Below are 13,360 nucleotides of genomic sequence, written 5' to 3' on the forward strand. Positions count from 1 at the left end.
ATAGGAATTAGCTTCTTAGGGCATGAGAAGGGAGGTCAGGACATGGCTTCATGGAGAAGATGCCTAAACTGAATGATGAGTAGGACTTAGATGATGAATGGGCAAGAGAGAAGGAGAAGGGCACTGTAGGCTAAGGGAAAAGCATGAGTGTTAATACATTTAACAGCCTGTGTATGCTTGTAAACCCAAGTCTTTCACTGTTAATTGAATATAAAGCAAGATGCAGTGAGTCAAAGGCTATAAGGGGGGTGATTTAGTTGGGGGCCAGATCATGAAGAGCCAGATATGCTTAGAGTATATGCTCTAGCTTATGGAGAGCTGTTGAAGAATAGGAGTAAATGATCAGATTTGCCTTTTGGATGGGTTGCCATGGCAGCTTGGTGGATTATAGACTTGAGGCTGAATGGCAGGAAGCTATCATGGTAGGCCAGAAGAGAGAGGATCAGATATGCAAGAAAGTAGTGAAAATCAGGCTTGGAGAGGAGAAGACAGGCTTGAGAAGTGCCCAACATGCGAAGTTTAATGACTTTGATCTTTTGGCTATAAGAAATGAATGAGATGGAAGAGACCAGAATGACTCCTAAGGTTCTGGTATCATTAAGGATCTAGGGAATGTAGGAGGAAGAATTAGTTAGTGTGGGGGCCAAGGTGATATACTGATTTTAAAGTATCCATCAGCCAATTGAATGTGAGTCTGAAGCTCTAGGAAGATGGATGGCTGGAAGTGTGAATCTGGGTGTTATCAGCATAGAGATGGTAGTTAGAATCATGAGTAGTTTGGTGCCTAAGATGGTCATAGAATGAAGAAGGTAGTGGACAGAGAATGGAATCCTAGGCAACACCACACAGAAGTGGAGGGACGGATGAAAGAAGACAGTCCTAGAGAAGACGGAGAAGAATGGGTCTGAAGGTGGACGTTATGGTGTCACAGAAGCCAGGGGAAGAGACTTTTAAGGAGTTTAAAGATGAAATAGTTAAACCTAAATCACCTTAAATATTTGTTGAAGTAGCAGGCAAGGCAGAATGGGGTTGGGAGCTTGGAGGGAACTGAGATTATTTGGAATATTCTAGTCAGTGAAGAATGTGGGAGATGAGCTGATCAAGGAAAAGTAAAAGAAAAGGTGCTGAAGCCTAGCCGAGATTAGACACTGAACGTACAGTGGCTTCAGTGTATGTGGCTTTCCAGCCTCTGTACAGGAGCAGAGGTGGCAGATGATAAGTTTGGTCCAGGGTTCAGGGGGAGGTAGGGGTTGCCAGGCAGATGTGGCAGAAGCCAGGTGTGAGGACGTGGGGGTGCTGGTAAGAGTGGGAAGGAAACGTGCCAGGAGAGGCCTTAAAAAGAACTGGGAAGAAACAGTTCATGGCCTTGGAGGGCTCTTGGTGTAGGAAGAACAGGTGTAGGAAGCGAAGGGCAGGAGGCTGTAGGGTGGTACAGATGTCAGGACAGGGGAGTTCCAGGGTGTAGCTATGAAAGTGGGTGGCAGAAGTGGCCTGGCAGTGAAGGCCAGTGAATGGAGGACAGCCCACAATGAAAACTGCGTAGAACAGGGATTTTGATTCTACTTGGACGAACTTGTAGGATTTACACTGAATTATAAGACTGAACGTGTAGTACAAAAAACTATTTGGATGTTTAAACACATGCTAGATAGATGTGTGTCTCAAATATTTTGAGCAGTGTCTTCCTAGATGCAGGGATATCTCACCTCAGTATCTCTGAAGATCCTGTTGAACGCATTCTGTTGTCATTTAAGGTGTGGAGAAAGGTCTGCGTTTGTGTCTCTTTAAGGAGAAAAGTAGGAGAAAGCTTTGACAATGAATAGAGTTTATGATAGTACTTTAAATATTTATGCTTTTAGAGTTATTTCATTGTTTGCTATTCAGTTTGGTTTGGTGGTTTGAGAGATCTATTAAAAGTCAATTTTAATTTGCTACTTTCTGCAGAGAGGGTAGGAAGGAACACTTAATTTTACTGGGTAAGAGAATGCATTATTAACAAAAAACCGAAAGCTCTAAAGTAAATTTAAGTATTTTCTTATGCTAAGGAAGACAATAGATTGCTGCTAAATTATGTGCATATCTATGCACTCCCATCAAAGATTTTATTTTCACCTTTATATAGTTATGTATTTGATTTTTTTTTTTTTTTAAAAAAAGCTGCAGGTATCTATGTCCAAACAAATGATATGAGCATATATTTTGTGGTCTCCTATGTGCTGGGTGGTGTGAGGACATGAAGATGCATAAGACGCTGTTCTTGCCCCCAAAGCTTCAAATTTAGTTGAAGAAACAAGACATAAACAAAGGAAAAGTTATGTAATTATGCAGGATTTAAATAGCAAGACGTTCCATGACTAATGGACAGATCCATTGTTCAGGCAGCAGTTCTATAGGAGCTGAGAAGAAAGGTCATTTCGGGCTGTGGCGGTAAGGGAAGGATGTAGTAACTTAAAAAAATGAAGGGGAAGGAAAGAGACTGAAACTTGGGAGTTGCTGAAATCTTGATCTACAATTTCTGCCTTACCTTTTGCCTCAATTTCCCAATCCGTAAAAGGGAGTGATGATGTGTTGCCTCTCAGACTGTCAGAAGGTGAGACAGTGATTGCAAAGCTCTGCAAATAGGGCCTGGTCCTTCCATGATGCAGAGGAGAAACAAATTGCATACCTTTGGAAGGTATGTCAAGTTTTAGACTAGGGTGTCATTTCTGTTGTTTAAATTTACCAAGTAAGATGAAAAGAATTAGCATTTTTTTGACCCCTGCCCCACCACCAGTAAGGAAAGACTCATAAAATTGAAGACATTTTAAACAAACTAGTAGACAAATTATCACTTTGGGAAGAAAATTGTTTCCGTGACCACATATCCTTTTTTATTTCTTTATTTCCTTGAGAAAAAATGATGATTAATAAGGAAACAAAACAGGAGAGGATCCGGATCCCAAGTTAGGAAGAAAATATTTTGTAGTTCAACCCGTTCACCTGGCATCCTAAAGGAAGTTCTGTGGTAGCTGCAGCTTGGCTGGTGGCCACTTGAGTGAACCTAACTGGGCCCCTGGCATTTTGGGGACTGTGGTCTCAGAGTTCATGGGTTTCTTGAATATAGGGGTACGGTGTCAGTCATTTTGACTTTATCATTAATTGCTTTGGAAATTTGAATGGTGTTCCTTAGGCAAGGAAGCTTGTACCCAGACTGTAACTAAGGTGGACCCTTATACAACCAGCTGTCCTTCAACATCTCTATATTCCATGTTTATGCATATGTTTATACTTGTCTCAATTCCGAAGACTTTGAGGAATTCAAAGTTCCTGGGGCTCTTAGTGTAATGATGATGAAAATTAGACCCTCTGAGAGTGTCTGTTTAGGGAGGTGGCTCCTCTTCCTGTGGTTTTCCCTTCTCTAAGGTGATAGCAGTAAGATTCACTAAATGAAAAATTTCTGAAACAAATATTTTGAGTAGGGAACTCTTTTCCTGAATGCACACACTCCCCTACATATTCCATTGCTCCTCCCCTTCAGTACTTTTGGAGCTGGTAATTCAAGGGTCATAAGCAGGACATTTTCCTACATTGGTAGATTGGGGACCTAGAGTTAAGAGAAGGCAGAAGGTAAGATAGAAAGGTGTGACAAAGAACAAATGGAAAAGATGAGAGAGGAGAATGAAGAAAACATGCATTACAACCACAGAGACAGGGTAGAGTCAGATAGTAATTCTCAGTGACATCTACCCCTACCCCATTCTAAATGTCCATGTGTGACTCAAATATCCTCAGAGGACACACCCAGGAAAACCAATATGAAATGATGTGACTTGAGTATTGCAAATATGTGTGTATGTGCTGTGTGTCAGAGTCAGAGGTAAGCCCTAATGCAATTGCCACCAAGGTCGCAGTGACGCCACTGTTGGTGAGATTACTTGCAAGAGGCACAGCACGCCTAAGCTACCCCTTAGTGCTGCTCTTCTCCCATGATTTCCCTATTTTCAGCATCCAGCCTGGTGCTTGTATGACTAACTGGATGAATGATTGATGACTGTGGCCCCTGTCGTTGGTTTTGTGACCTGAATCATTCTAGAAGGAATGAGACAGCTCAGTGGATTTGTGTCTTGCTTGAGACTTTCTTGTAACAACAGCAAATAATGTGCTACCCAGTTAGACTGCAGGTTCTTAACCTGGAGCCCTTGGGAGCCTCCAGATGCCTGAGAGCTTTATAAAACGGGATGCAGAGTTAGGAGTTAGGATTTTCTAGGGTGAGAGACAGGGGAATCTATGACCTAAACAGGCTGAGCAGCAGTGCTTGAACCCAGCCTAATCCTCCATGGGCATTATCCTCTATTTCCAATATCTGTTATAGAGGTTCCTTACACTCGCAGCCCACCTATCGCTCCTCCCTGGCTATTAACAAATTGCCCCTCATTATGAAAAAAGGAGAAGCCACACTTCCAAGATGATCTTGGCTTTGAGCCTTGCATGTGTCCTGATGGAGAGAAGGCCAGCACTCTGTCCCCCACCTCCTGCTTATGATCCTCTGTCTAATGCCCAAGGTGAGAAGACGCTTCCAGATTGAATTGTAAGGAAAGCCTTTAAAGGCAGAGCTGACTTTATGGAGTCATTGCTCAGCAGACACAAGGATGTTTATGAAATACCAAAAGAAGACCAACTAGGCCAGAGGTCAGAGGACTTAATGCTGAAGTGCCCTTTGGCAATTCATGCCACTCTCCTGTAGGTTTTTTCCATCTGTAAAACTAGGGCTGGCACTGATTATCTCCTGATGGTGGCATGAGCACGCGTTGATAGATGGAGTGTGCTGTGGAGGTTTGAATGTTTTTGCAATTAAAAAAAATTAAAATGAAAAGATGTTTGGTGATTAATGGTATTTTCCGTCCTAAAAATTTTTGCCGGCTTCGAAAATGATGTATTTGATATAGGCATCCGAAGCACAGTTGATAATAATTGATACTTGGAATTGTTTGAAGGATCTTCAACAGCGCATACATGCATTTATTCATTATTCATTTATTCAAAAACGTGTGGAAGCCTCTATGTGTCAGGCCTGGTAAACATACTTCAGCCCATGCTTCCTTTCCACACACAAGCTCTGGACTTGGCCACATGGTTTTGGGTTTTGTAAGTCTGCTTTACTCTGAAGAATGCTACTGGAATTTGCTGTGTGAAACACACCACTGACTTATTGCTGGGATATTTCTGAACTGGTTTGTAACTACTTTGACTGCAACCTATGTATAAAAGCACTAAGGCCATGGTTCTCAAACTTTAGCATGCATCAGAATCACTTAGAGGGTCTGTTAAAACACAGATGGCTGGGCCCCACCCCCAGAGTTTCTGATTCACTAGGTTAAAAGTAGGCCTTCATATTTGCATTTCTAATAAAAAATTCCCAAGTGATGCTGATGCCGTTGGTCTGGGGACCACACTTGGAGAACCACTGCATTAGAGAGAGATGTTTGCTTTAGACCTAAGGGCCTTGGAAGCTCTGCTCCTCCTGGTAAATCAGTGTGGTTTCATTATGGTTAATGTGAATCATATTTGTGATCTTGGTTCCCTTTTTGCTTTGCTTCAGAAATTCAGATTCAAATCTTTGGCTCAACTTTAATAAAAGTTAAACCATTTACATTTAAACTTGGCTCAGCTTTGTTCTCCTATTTTCTCCATTCTGAATTTTTACCTGTTTATATTTTGCAATTTTATTATAAACTCCTATAAACTCACTGTTTTGTGGAATACAGTATAGGCTGATAAATATGATTACAGTGTTCTCTTCCTGGGCCTTTGGCTTTCAAATCAGCTGTAAAATGTTATATGTTTTAATTGTTTAATGCATTAGCTATGGGAGTACTTTCTCCAGAAGGGTTGGATTATTAATAGCATCTAACCAAAATGGATTGAAAAGAAAAAATTGTATCAGTAGGTGAGAGAGTTCTAATAAAGTTCTAGTAAAAACACAGAGCTTTTTCTTTTTTCTTAAACCGGCACATAGCTAATATGATCTGCAAGCAGAAATGTTTATTTTTTATTGTTTTATTGAGAGCCCTACTATAGTCATGTGCCACATAGAAATATTTTGGTCAGTGAGGAACTGCGTGTGTGTATGGAGATGGTCTCATAAGGTTACAATGGAGCTGAAAAAGTCCCATTGTCTGGTGATGTCATAGCCATCTGAAAGTTGTAGTGCAAGGCATCACTCGCTAGTTTGTGATGATGCTGGTGGAAACAAACCTACCTAGCTGCCAGTTGTATAAAAATATAGCACATACAGTTACAGTACAGAATACTTGATAGTAAATGACCATTACTGGTTTATGTAGTTACTACACTTTTATTTTTTATTTATTATTTATGCCTACAGTGCCTGGTCTTCCTAGGTGGTCTTCCATCTAAGTACCAACCAGGCCCAACCCTGCTTAGCTTCTGAGATCAGACGGGATTGGGCTTGTTCAGGGTGGCATGGACGTTGACCATGGACTGTGGCTCCACTGGGGCGCGAACCCAGGACCTTCTGCGTGTAAAGCAGATGTGCTAACTGCTACGCTACGGAACCATGTCCTTACTACATTTTTTATTGTTATTTTAGTATACTCTTCCTACTTATAAAAAAGTTTGCTGTAAAACAGTATGCTGTGTACTGCTGGCAGCAGCCTCATACATCTTGTGCTCACCACGTCTCTTGATTGCATCATTTTCTCTTGCTCTTGATTTACTCTCATGTTATTTTGCATAGTCACGTGCTATACAGCCTAGGAACAATAGGCTACACCATAGAGCCTAGTGCGTAGTAGGCTGTACCATCTAGGTTTGTGTAAGTGCACTCTATCCTGGTTGCAAAATGACAAAATCACCCAATAATGCATTCCTCAGAACATATCCCCATCGTTAAGTGGAGCGTGTCTGTATAAAAAAGCACACTGTATAGTGTCTTAGGTTGTGGGCTGAACAGAGATGGAATGGAGTGGTGAGAACAGTGAAGGAAGAACTAATTATAGTGGTTGCCAACTTTAGTGGGCATCAGAGTCAGCCACCGGAGGAGTTTGTGAAATGGGCTGCTGGTTTACTAGGCCTGGGCTTGGGGACTGCCTTTGTACTTAGTATGTCAGGAGATTCCAGCTCAGGGGGCTGGGAGTTTTTGTAGCTCTTACTCCCTTAGCATTGGGGAGAAAATTGAAAAGCTGGCTGTTGTTGAAAACTTGTTCCAAGTCTATCCAGTTTTTGGATGGGGCGTTCCCGTTCAGATTTTCTGCAACTGCGTGAAATCAGATAGTGTAATGGGCATGATGTCATTTGCATTACACAGCCCTAGCTCCACAAAATACTCATTATGTTAGATGGTAGTTGGAAGCAGTTTGTAGCTAGCTACTCTCACCCCCTCTGTCTTTCCTCTCTCTCTCTCTCGTCTACTTTTAGCTTAGGGGAAGACACTTCACCAACAGCTTGTCTGAAAACAATTTAGAAGAAAGGAATGGGAATACTTGCTAAAAAAATTCTCAGGGTTTTTACTATGAGCCTCCTTCAGGAGAGTGGAGTAACACTGAACGCTGCAATATGAAAACTAGCTTGGACTAGGATGTGCTAACAGCACACCAGATGGGGAAATTTGGGGACTGGACAACTTAACATTCATATGCTAACGTTACATGCACAATCTAAAAAGGTCAGGTATTCTGCACTGCTGCCTCTGGCTTTCTTTTTATCTGTTTAGTGAAAGAATCATATTTATCACCTGTAGTATTGTTACTAATTCAGATTTTAATTTTTCTAAGAGTTACCTGGATTTAGCGCTCAATGTAGGCAGTTTTTATTTAAAAGACATTTTTCTTAAATAGACGGTTTATTTTAGAATAGCTTCAGATTTATGGAAAAATTACAGATATAGTATAGAGAGTTCCTAAATACCCCAAACCGTTTCCTCTGTTATTAATATCTTACATTAGTAAGGTACATTTGTCACAGCTAATGAACCAATAACCATACATTATTACTAAGCATCACAGTTCAGATTTCTTTAGTTTTTATCTAATGTCCCTTTTCTAATGTTTTAGAATCCCATCCAGGATACTACATTAGATTTAGTTGTCATGTCTCCTTAAGCTCTACGAGATTGTGATAGTTTCTCTGACTTTCCTTGTTTTGGGTGAGCTTAAAAACTTGAGGACTACTCAGGTATTGTGTAGACAAACTCTTCAATTTGGGGTTGTCTGATATTTCTTGTGGTTAGACAGGGGTTATGGGGTTTTTGGGAGGAAGACCACAGAGGTGAAGTACCATATTTCATTACTTCACATCAATGACATCATTACATGTTACATACATAGATACTATCAACATGACTTAAGACTGTTGATGTGAATCTTGATCCCGTGGCTGAGCTCGTGTTCATCAGGTTTGTCCCATAAAGTTACTCCTTTCCCCCCATTTCCATGCTGTACGGAAGGCAGTCACTATGCTCAGCCCACATTTGAGGTGTGGAGAGTTATGCCCCACCTCCTGGTGGTCGGGGTGGGGGGGGGCAGTGTGTACATACATTATTTCGTATTCTTCTGCTTGAGAGATTTGTCTCCCCTCGACCCACCGCCATTTATTTATTTATTCACTCATTTAGATCGGTATGGAGTCATGCATATTTATTTTATACTTTAGGTTATAATCCGACACTACATTGTTTTGTTGCTTAAACTGTTCCAGCTTTGGCCTCTGGGAGCTCTTTCAGTTGGTCTCTGTGTCCCTTTTGGACATACCCTCATCATTGTGGTATTATTATTATTATTTTATACTTTCTTATTCTTTTTGGCACTATAAGATGCTCCAGGCTCATTTTATATATTCCTTTCCCATCTCTAGAATAAGCCATTTTCCCAATGAGCCCTAGTCCTTTTTATTGGTGAATGGTATTAGAAATCAAGTTCTGGGCACTAGATGTCCCTGTTGCTACTGGGGTGTCATTGCTTCTAGGTCCTCTTACCTGACCAAACAAGGGAATAGGTATATGCATACTAACCCTTATATATACACATATCTGTAAGTACTTATATATCCATCTGATTCTATATGAAACCAAACATGAGTTTATACTGATATCTCCAACTCCAGTGCAGCATTACACAGCTCATTCCATCCTTTCTCCCTGGCTTGTCTGCAGACTTCCACTCCAACAGTGGAAAACTGGCTCCCACCATCTGCCATCCATTTATTTACATATACCGTGGTTTCAGAATGGTTAACTGGTACCACCCCTACCCCTCAGCTTATCCAGCCGTGGTGCTTTCGGCATTCCCTTTGCCTTTAGTCTTAGGGTCCCCGTCGACTTCCAGAATTACTTAGGTCAGCACCGCTTCCCTCACTCCTTTCAGTGAGGTCATTTCATACGTTTCAATACAATTGATTCTCATGTTGCAGTCTGCATTCCATACTGGGATCTCTCGACTCTCTAAATGCTTTTTATTTTTATTTTTCTAATTTTATAGATTGAGGTTCACTGTGCTGTAAAGTTCTGTGGGTTTTGACAAATGCTTTGTGTCCTGCATCTACCATCACAGCATCACATGGAATAGTTTTACACCCTAGAAAAAATCCCTATGCAAATGAAGGCATTTTTAAGTTTGAAAGTGCTGCTAGGTGGAAGAAATAGGAATAAATATTGGAATACAGTTTTGTATGGGAAAAGGCAAGGGCTGGTGGGGCCTTGTCGTTTGCTGCTTTAGAAGGCAGGGCGTAGAGACCAGATGATATGTTTAGATTAGAATGAAGCGACATGACTGAGGAAATAGTGGGTGGGTTTTTCATTTTAGCAAAAAAAAAAAAAAACCCCAAAAGTCCTAGTTCAAGGTATTTTAGTGTCTGTGGTTTAGAGCTGCTGTGGGAGGCCGGTGGTGGACCTTCTTTCTCAGGCCCCTCCTCTTCCCAAGCATTACAGAGGCCTTAACTCACAGTTTGGTTTAACATCCTTCTGAAAGTCCTGCCAACCAGTTGCATCTGAAAGCAGTTCTGCTTTTACTTCCAACTGATGTTCAGAAATTGGTTTGCTGTCAGGCTGTTACCTGGCTGATGCTGTAGTTGGGTTGTAGCTGTGGATGGAAACGCGTTCCTGAGAGCAAGCCAGAGTTAGTTGAGGAAGAAGTGAGAATGGGGCGGGTGAACCCTGAAACCTTCTTGTGTGGTAAATGTTGACCAATTAGGTTTATCAAAAAGCCATAAATATATCAGGATTCTATTCACAAGGTTGTGGGAATAGTACTTAAGACCCCAAAATTCAAACCTGCCACCAATTTATTAAGTCATTTACCTGTGGGTGACTGTTCAGTACAGTGGGGATAATGGTGCTATACTTTTTCTTCCTCAGAAGGCGGTTTTGAAGATAAACGGGCAAAAAACGTGTGAAACTGCTACAGTACCTTCCTGCACTCTTCGCTTGCTGGTACCACTTTCTCCCATTCTCTAAACATGGCTTTGGTGTTTGACTCTGCCTTTTGAACTCTACCCTCTGTCCTGGGGTCAAATGTCTATGGTTCAGTCGTCCTTATTGTATGGATGATTCCTACAACTCTGCCTAGCCCTTTATTTTAAGTTTCAGGCCACATTTATCTTTTGGCCAAATATTTCTATCTGAATGTCTCTCTGCAAAATCAGTGTTTAAAAATTAGAATCATCCCAAACCCACTGACCTTGTAGTGACTCTTACTTTTTCCAGGATAAGTCTTCCAGGCTTCTAGGTACTGGAGCTCTTTTGGCTTTTCATCATCCCTAACCTGTACCCCGCAGTTCACATGGAGCTCCTTTTGTAATGTTTCCCTCCCTGTCTCCTCCACTGCTGACCTGTCCTGTAAGAACAGATACTTAACTGTGCCCACTGCCCCCAGTCCAGTCTACTCCCTTCTAGCTTGTCTTCCAGCCTGTCCTTTACTGTTTTTAGACTAATTTTTTGAACTTCAATTTAAACTCTTAACTTGGCATTCAAAGCCAACTTGCATTTCTAGCTTTACCTTCCAACTCAATATACATAAACTACATATTCCTTCCTGCTTCTGTCGTTCTCATTCTCTCTCTCTCTCCGCTCCCTCCTTTCCCCTCTTTTTCTCCCCCTTTCTTCCTCTCCCCTCCCTTCTTTCTTCTCCTCCCTTTCCTCCCTCTCTCTCTCCTCTTTTTCTCCCTCTCAGTGTAAATTTTAGAGGTAGAAGTAAACTTGCAGGGGAGGGTACAGGGATATGGTTGGGCTTTAGCTTAGTGAAAAGAGAGGACCTTTCCAACAGAGCTGCTAAAGATGGGGAAAGTATCATGGAAGAAGCCCACTCGCTACCTCCCAGTTCCCAAGCCTAGGGATCCCATTAAAGCCCTCATTTTCTTCCACCTCTGTAGCATGTGGCTTCTCTTTTTTTTTTTTGAAGCTGCTTCCTCCCATGTCCATGACACTGCACTTCTCAGATTACATCTCTGGTGTTTCCTTTCTTCTACCTCCTAAAGGAATTTCCTGTCTCTTTTCTCCCTTTTCTGTGTTCTTTCTTGAAAATTTTCAGGCTCTTAGTGATCACCTTTTGAGAAAGATTCCCAAATAAGAACCCCAGCCCTGTTTTCAGTTTGTCTTTGTTTCTCCCATTTTCTTGACAGATGTTTCTATTTGGGTACTTTCGTGTCCAAATTTGAACTCATTTCCTTCCTTTTGAAACATGTTCCTTCCCACTCCGCCCCGCCTCCCCCAAACCCCGGTTTTCCCTGGTTGATTCATGGCAACAGAAGTTGGCAGACTTTTTCTGTAAAGGGCAAAACAGTAAATATTTTTGTCTTTGTGAGGCATAAGGTCTCAGTCACAACTACTCATCTCTATCTTTGTAGCACAAAAGCCTCCATAGATAATATGGAAACAAAAATAGGCACGGCTGTGTTTCAATAAAACTTTACTTACAAAAACAGGCAATGAGCTGAAATTGGCCTATGGGCCATAGTTTGCTGACCCATGATCTAGGTCACTCAAACCCTAAATTCAGTATTCTTTCGATCTTTCTAGTACTTTTGTTGGCTCTCTTTATATAATTTTCAATTTCCACTAATTCTACTCTTATGAAAACTCATACTTATAGACCACAGCTCTCCCCCATTCACTAGTAGACAAAATGACCCTTTTACATGTTACTCTCTATCAGTTTACACAATCAAAACCCTCTAGTGATTACCCTTTGCCTGTATAATATACCTAAAATTCTCTAGGTACAGCTCTTTCCGCAGTTTTGCCTCCAACCTCTCTCTCGCTCCTGTGTGGACACTCCTCCAACCACACTGGCCTGGTTCGTGTTCTGATGTTGGTTCTCTCTCTACTCACCATTGTTTTTGTCTTAGTGGCCTCCCCTTCCACTTATTGAAACTTGCCTTTGGGCCTCAACTTGGGTCTTATTCCCAGGTGAAGCTCTGTCCCGGCCCAGTGATTACTCCTTCTCTTATTCTAAATAGTGCTTTTGATGTTGTCACTTTCCTATTAACAACATCAAAACTGCTTTGAGCTGTAATTTATACCTTCATGGTATTCCCACTTCTCCATCTGAACTTTATGAAGCTGTGAAGGGCAGCCCAGTAAATGCTCAGTTGACATGCGTAACAGTCGTACATAGAACTCTATCTTCCAGACCTGCTTTTGGAGTTCCTATCTTAGTTAATGACACCAGGGATCATCAGCCTTGGAGACCCTTTGTGACCACTTCTCTTTCATCCTCCACCCCACCTCTGATTACAGAGTCCTTTTGCTGTTCCCTCCCCTGTCTTTCTCATCTGCCTCCTCCTCTCCATCCCCTCTGCTGCTGGCTTAGCACAGGTCACCTTCATCCTTCACTGAGACCATTGGAATAGCCTTTCAACATATATCCCCCCACCAGCTTCTCTTTCTTATAATTCCAACACCCTTATCTGTAGGGATCGGACATGTGGATATGATCCTGCAACTTCTTGGATCAAAACCCTTCACTGGCTCCCTATTGCCCTGGGGTCAGGGCTAGCCTCCCAGTATGCCATGCGACTGTTATTAATCGGGTACCCTGTCCTCTCCAGCCCTATTTCTGACCCATCTTATTTTCATAGCCTATATTCAGCCATATATAACCCCTAATAGGTCCTCTGTGCATTTGAACATACTTCCCCTCTGTCTCCCTATCCCTGGTCCACCTGGGATACTGCTACCTGAATTTCTAGGCAGGGCACTCATGTCTTTTCTTCTGCAGAGCTTTCCTTTCTCCTTACCCCAAAAAGACCAAAAGAAATAAAGGTGTTACTGTAAGACAACCAGTGGGAGAGATACTTGGGCTTCATGTGTTTTCTAATGTCCCTCTAGGATCTAAAGTTAACTTTGGTTTATTTATATCCTTTTTTTTTT

At 41.7% G+C, this 13,360-nt stretch overlaps 1 protein-coding gene and 1 pseudogene across 2 annotated transcripts in view; one reads left to right on the forward strand and one right to left on the reverse strand.

Moving 5' to 3' along the window:
• PRKCH (protein kinase C eta) overlaps positions 1–13,360 on the forward strand; it is a 194,949-nt gene that overhangs the window by 36,596 nt on the left and 144,993 nt on the right. The gene's annotated exons all lie outside the window — the stretch shown is intronic.
• LOC112482484 lies at positions 6,356–6,474 on the reverse strand (annotated as a pseudogene).

This window comes from Pteropus alecto, unplaced genomic scaffold (genome assembly GCF_000325575.1).
Source record: "Pteropus alecto unplaced genomic scaffold, ASM32557v1 scaffold276, whole genome shotgun sequence".
Lineage (NCBI taxonomy): Eukaryota > Metazoa > Chordata > Mammalia > Chiroptera > Pteropodidae > Pteropus > Pteropus alecto.